Source organism: Onychomys torridus, chromosome 18 (assembly GCF_903995425.1).
Source record: "Onychomys torridus chromosome 18, mOncTor1.1, whole genome shotgun sequence".
NCBI lineage: Eukaryota > Metazoa > Chordata > Mammalia > Rodentia > Cricetidae > Onychomys > Onychomys torridus.
The window spans coordinates 50969222-50976096 of record NC_050460.1 but is presented as its reverse complement, the minus strand read 5'-3'; the positions used below and the strand labels follow the sequence as shown (position 1 = coordinate 50976096).

General features: G+C 44.4%; 1 non-coding gene across 1 annotated transcript; it reads right to left on the bottom strand.

Moving 5' to 3' along the window:
- Positions 1-1442: 1442 nt before the first annotated feature.
- On the bottom strand, positions 1443-1572 carry LOC118570158. Its single transcript, XR_004943151.1, has one exon. It is a non-coding gene; the product is annotated as a small nucleolar RNA SNORA24 (small nucleolar RNA).
- Positions 1573-6875: the final 5303 nt, after the last annotated feature.

Genomic DNA, 6875 nt, shown 5'->3' with positions numbered 1-6875 from the left:
GCGCAATCTAGAATTTTCAGAAGCCTTCCAGATGACTGTGACGTTCTCTACAGTTTAAGGGCTTTTGTTTATGGAGGTAACATTCTAGAAAGAATTGTTTTCTAAGTTAGAGGAGAAAAATTATTATGTTCATCCTTAAACATGAACTGCCAACATTTTGGAATTCAAAACATCAATCAACCTTGGAAATATATTTCAAATCCATTATACCAGTGTTAAAGTGCTCAGCAATGTAAGTTTCCTATTTAGTGATCTGAGCATTTAAGAATTGTTAAGTGGGGATTCATTGGTTAAGAGCATGTCTTAGTTGGGGTTTCTATTGCTGTGAAGAGACACCATGGACTACAGCAACTCTTATGAAGGAAAAAAATTTAATTGGGGTGGCTTACATTTCCAGAATTTCAGTCCATTATCATTGTGGTATGACCTGGTGGCATGCAGGCTAACATGGTGCTGGAGCAGGAGCTGAGAGTTCTTACATCTTGATCTGAAGGCAACAGGAAGTGAACTGATACACTGGGCATGGCTTGAGCATATATGAGACCTCAAAGCCCACCTCCACAGTGACATACTTCCTCCAACAAGCCATACCCACTGCAACAAAGACACACCTCCTAATAGTGCCACTCCCAACAAGCTTATGGGAGCCAATTGCATTCAAAGTACCACAGAGCACTTGCTGATCTTCCAGAGGTCTAGAGTTCAAGTCCCAACACCTACACAGTGGCTCACAACTGTTTGTAACTCCAGTTACACCATCTGACATTTGTAACCATCTTGGAACATCCAATTACAAGATCTGACACCATCTTATGAATTCCAAGGGCACCAGACATGTGTGGTACATATACATACATGCAAACCAAACATTCATACACATAAAATACATTAAATTGAATTAATTAAAAAAGAATTGATAAACTGTGGTAGATACTAAAAGGTTGCTTGATGATTAAACTAGTAATTGAAAAGCTGGAGTTATACTTCAGTTGATAGAATGTTTTCCTAGGATTAAGGAAACCCAGGTTCCATCCCAAGTATGGCAAAAACCTGGGTGCGGTGCACACCTGTAATCCCAGCCCAGGGGAGGTAAAGGCAGATGGATCAGAAGTTCAAGGTCATCCTCAGCTACATAGTGAGTTGGAGGCCAGTTTGTTTCAATTTTTTTTTTTTTTTAATGAAGGGAAATACAGTATTGAGTCTTCTGGAGGACAGAATAAATTTATAAATGGACCTTTATAGCAGAATGTTCTAGCACCAAATCTAGGACTGATGTGGGCAATCTAAGATTTTTATTTTTGTAAGAGAGCATCATTGGTTGACAGCTCCGTTGATGACTGTATGGTGCCCAAGCATTCTGAAGAAATTTATAGAAAGAACAGTGGTCTAGGAGTATGGAGGCTTGGGTCATATTATTTAGGACCTCTATATTTTACAGTGAAGAATGTTATCAACATGAATCAGAATCAGATACCAAGGAAATGGTGACAGCTTTGCCATAAATAGGAACATGTTTTTCCATGACTAGGAAGGGGGCCTGATACAGATGACAGGTCCCAAAGCCACCTGCAGTCTATTTTATTTTTAAAATTTTGGATTAAAGTGCTCTACCACTGAGCTAAATCCTCAACCCCAAATTTTGGATTCCTTATCAATAAAACAATGACCTATACCATTAACTGACCTTGAAACATCTAGACAAAGCCTTCGCTATCATTCTGAGTGTCTGAGGCCAGTCCTGTGTTCTCCATCACCACTCTCAGATTTCCATTCATAATGTAATCTCTTTCTGTCCTTGGTGTGAGGTTGATGGGGACCCAGTCAGGTTATTCCCGGCAAGAACAATATATTGGCCCCCTAACACAAGTTCCTTGTAAGATATAATTCATCCAAACACACATCAGTCAGTAATTGTGTGTCATTTGTCACTGCACTGGGTCCTGGGACCACAATAACGAAAACAGGCAAGTCAAATGGGATCTGGACTTATGTAGTCTACGACATGAAGGGACCAGTGAACAGGAGAAGATAATTCAACCAACTGCATGTGGACCGAGACACAAAGAGAACTACTTCCCTTCACAATCGGTGCCTTGAAGGGTCATGAGGGTTGGGATGACATCAAGTAGCAGAAGGGAGCCCAGGAAGGAGGTGAGATCTGCCTGGAACCAGGAAGTATAGAAGGTAATGGGTGAGTGTGTAGGGGGAGAAGGAAGGGCAAGGAAGACATGTTCCAGAATCCTATAGGATGTCTTAGTTATATTTCTGTCTCTGCAAAGACACTGTGATCAAGGCAACTTATAAAAAAGAATATTTATTGGAGCTCATAGTTCCAGAGGGACCATCATGGTGGGAGCATGGCAGCAGGCAGGAAGGTATGACTCTGGAGCAATAGCTGAGAGCTTCCATTTGATCCACAGCCATGAGACAGAGAGTCAGAGAGATGGAGGGAGAGAGAGAGAGGAAGGAAGGGAGGGAAGAGGGGAGGGGGGAGAGAAATGGTAATGGCATGGGCTGTTGAAACCTCAACCCCCACCTCCAGTGGCATACCTCCTCCAACAAGGCCACACCTCTTGATTCTTCCCAAATAGTTTCACCAACTGGTGACCAACTGTTCTATGTACATGAGCCTATGGGAGCCACAGAGGACAAGCTTGTGTGTTTGGCAACCAACATTCTGGAACATTTGCTTCCATCACTGAGAGGCTGCTTATTCCAAAACTGGAGGAAAGAAGCCAGAGGCATGGAGGATTTCAGGAGCTCACAGGTAATGTAGTGACCAGTTAGTGAACGGGAGAACTCAGCCAAGCTTCAGTTTAGAATGGCAACTCTTCTCATTCAGAGATTTTGATGCAGAATCACTATATGGCCTTGGCTCTGTTGTTGGCACTAAAGCTTTCCTTGAGCCTTGGCTTTTGTTTGGTGAGACAGAAACAGCGTAATCCACCTCATGAGGCTGTAGGAGATGTTTAGTGAGGTGATGCAGCACCATGTTGTGTGGGTCACTGCTGTCCCACAGACATGGAGTCATTTGTTCCTTCCTGAGCTCCTACCCATAACAAGCTGCTGGAAAGCCCCTACAAGGCATGGCGTAGTTTAAGTGACATATGTAAGAAGGGTGGCAGGGAGGAAAGCCTGGGGTGCTGGGCTGGGTCTTAGCAGCTGCTGAACTGAGGAACCTGAGTTGGGGAAGTGAAAAGCAAAGGCCATGCAAAGGCCAATGTCTTGGAAATACTCTCGATGTCACTCACAGTTTCCCTCACAGCCCAGGCTGCTGGGGAAGAGTCTTGGGTTTCTCCTAAATAAGAAAAGATGAGTCATGTCAGTATTTACATCTCAAGTGAGCACCCAAGAAACAGGCTTCCTTGTGCCACACTAGCCAACAGTCACACACTTCACTACTAAAAACAAGCTAAGAGAAAAAAAATGTTATGTTAACATGTCACTCAATCCACTGGGAACAAGGCAATTATCTTCAGGATATTAAAATAATAGCTAGCATTAAGGATGCTTAAAAACCAAACCCATGCTATTGGAAGAATGAATAATTTATCAGAGTAACTATGAAGATTTTCTTCCTTGCCTATAAGCCAAACCACAGACTGAACTTTAGCTCTAAAATACCAAGAGGCATATTTCACAGATTAAGTGGGAGAGCTATTGGGCTGTTCCACAAACCTGCATGGCTTTCCTGCTGGCTTCCCTCTAATGTGAAGGAACATTTATAGAGTCCAGGCATGCAGCAGATGCGTGCATCAGGACTGACTATGGTGTGGTTTCCCTGGTTCCCAAGTCCGGTTATCCATCTACAAGGCAAATGGTACTCCTTCTAGCTTTTTGCAATGCTACTTACTTCATGCTTCCAACCCCGCTGCCTTATGGGAGAAGTTTGTCCCTAACTTTCATAGGATGTGAATGGAACTCATTATTTTACTTCAAACTCATTGTTTAATTGACAAGAAGCATGCATCTAAATCGTCTCATGTGCACAGCAGAAGAGACGCCATAAATTTAACAATGGGTGGATTATTACTATTTAGCATATTTATGGAATTTTAGATTCAGGAAACATTTTACAAATATTTTATTTGTTAATCTCTATATTTCTTCCTGAGTCTGGCAGGTGGTTAAAAAATGCTACAAGTTTTAAACTGCCAGGATGTGAATATTTTAATGGGGAAGGCTGGACCATTTTTTCCTTTCTCTCAAACTGCCTGTTAGCCAGAGACTAGAGTAGAAGCATGTGAACGGTGCAGGGACCACATATGCCCAAAACAACTATAAAAAGTTATACACTGGGTTATGTCCCCAGTCAGGTGACAACACCTGATGGGTATCCCAATACCAACAGCCCCTAGTGATACCACCCACGAAAACACAGGTGACCAAGAGGTCAACTCTGCTAATTTTAACAATGACACAACTGCTGAACTTCTTCATTCTTTTATGAAACCAGTCACGGCCAATTCTCTTAAAATTCATGGATGCATTTATGTGGAACTACAAACTGCATTCAAACAAAGAGAGTTTATATTGTCCGTATTTGAAATTTTTCATGTTTCAGGATCAGAGAGATGATATAGTTCAGTAGGTAAAGAGCTTGCAGCACCAATGTCAGGACCTGAGTTTGAATTCCTGGAGCCCATATAAAGTGGGATGCTGTTGAACACATCTGCAATCCCAGGGCTCCTAAGAGATGGGAGGTGGCGACATCCCAGCCTATGCAGTTACAAATAATGAAAGCCATTGTCTCCAATTGAGTGGAAGGAGATGATTGACAGTTGAGGTTGTCCTTCAGACAAATAGCAAGCCCATTCCCATGCCCTCAGATGTGTACATACACACACAAGATAATATTCATAAGTTTAAAAAATTCTTTAAAAGTCTCTTCAGTTCTCGTTCTCTCTCTCTCTCTCTCTCTCTCTCTCTCTCTCTCTCTTTCTCTCTCTCGACAGGGTCTCAAGTATCACAAACTGGCTTCAGTCTCCCTATGTATCTTATAATGTATTTGATCTTTTGTCCTCCCTGCCTTTATGCTCAGTATTGGAGGTGTTGGGATTGCAGGTGTGCACCACATGCCTGGCTTATGTCTTGGTGATGCTCCAACTAGGTGGTCTTGTGTGCTATGCTAGCAATCTACCAACTGAGCTACATCCCCAGTGAACTCGGAACTTCTGATGAGTCCCGGCACCCACTCCTTCTCCTGACATCAGGAGGAACTTCATAGCAAGGCACAGGTTTCCATGAACCAAAATCGAATTCTTGACTCAAACCTTTACAGAGCTTAGTTAGGATTTATATTGCTGCAACAAAACACCATGACCAAAAAGCAAATTGGGGGAGGAGAGGGTTTATTTGGCTTACACTTCAGCATTGCTGTTCATCACTGAAGGAAGTCAGGACAGGAACTCAAACAGGGCAGGAACCTGGAGGCAGGAGCTGATGCAGAGGCCATGGCGGAGTGCTGCTTACTGGCTTGCTCCTCATGGCTTGCTCAGCCTGCTTTCTTATAAAACCCAGGACCACCAGCCCAAGGATGGCATCACCCACCATGGGTTGGGCCCTCCTCCATAGAACACTAATTGAGAAAATGCCTTACAGCTGGATCTCATGGAGGCATTTCCTCAACTGAGGCTCCTTCCTCTAATGACTCTCCTAACTTGTATCAAGCTGACACACAAAACCAGCTAGTACAAGAGCTAAAAAAAAAATAAAAAAATAAATAAATAAAATAAAATAAAAAGCAAAAAAAAAAAAAACCCAAAAACCAAAAAACAACCCCCCCCCAAAAAACCGAAACAAAAATAAAAAGCAAAAAAACGAAACAACTACCAAGAAAAATCTACCCATGGTCACCTGAACGCCTGACAATTGGAGCCATAAACTTGCAGGCCCTGTGCCCAGTGGCAGAAGCTCGTGTTCCCTTCGCAGGGAAGATGACTTCATCCCTGGAATCCCAACAGTCTCTCTGTGGGTGCTCTGGTGACCCTGAAAGGATGTTTCACAGAGCCTGCTGGCAGCTGGTGCACCCAACAAGACCAGGCTGGGCCTCAGGGGTGCATGGGGTATAAGGCAGTGAGTGCCATGAGGCTGCATGGGGTTCTAGGAGGTTCCAGGGTGTGTGAAGGTGTGCTTGGGGGTGCGCGGGGTGTGAAGGGATGAGCGAGGGTGTGAGGAGCATGGGGTGGGTTCTAGACTGCAGTGGCTGTGGGTGGGCTGAGGGCAGAGACCACGATCACACCAACCTGCCCGCTCTGCACCCCCGCGGTACTGAGACTCCAAGTCTCAAACCGCAGAGGTGAAGCTGGCACTGAGGCTTCTTAATATCATCTGCCTTTGCCACCCCTCCTCCCTGCCAGCTACAAACCAGTGAAACCCTGGGTCTTGGCTCCATCTCACCTGGTACCTCTCCTCCGACTGCCTCCACCCCTACATGTCCCAAGTCCTTTCTGGGCCCCATAACCCCAGACTCTGACCCAGTAAGCTCAAGAGCTTGCGACCCTTCCCTGCGGCCCTAGGACATCACCCTAGGTTAGTGTCTTCACTGCCCATTTGTGGAATCTCTGGCAGGGGGAGGAGCAGGCAGGTACATCGTTCCTTCCAAAGTGAGTCTGGATTGGAAAATTCTGGTGGAGTTAAGGACCACATTTCCCTTGGAGGCAAGAAAGGTCCAGTGACTCCACATCAGGCTCTGCGGCTTGGGATCCTGTGGGGCATCCCTACTCGGCACTGCCCATTGCTTTGCAACCTTATGCATAGTGACCTTTCAGTGAGAGGTCAAAACAAAAAAAAAATGATTTTAAATAATAAACGAGGGACTAGAGAGATGACTCAGAGGCCAAGTGCTTACTGCTTTTGCAGAGGACTGGGGGTTC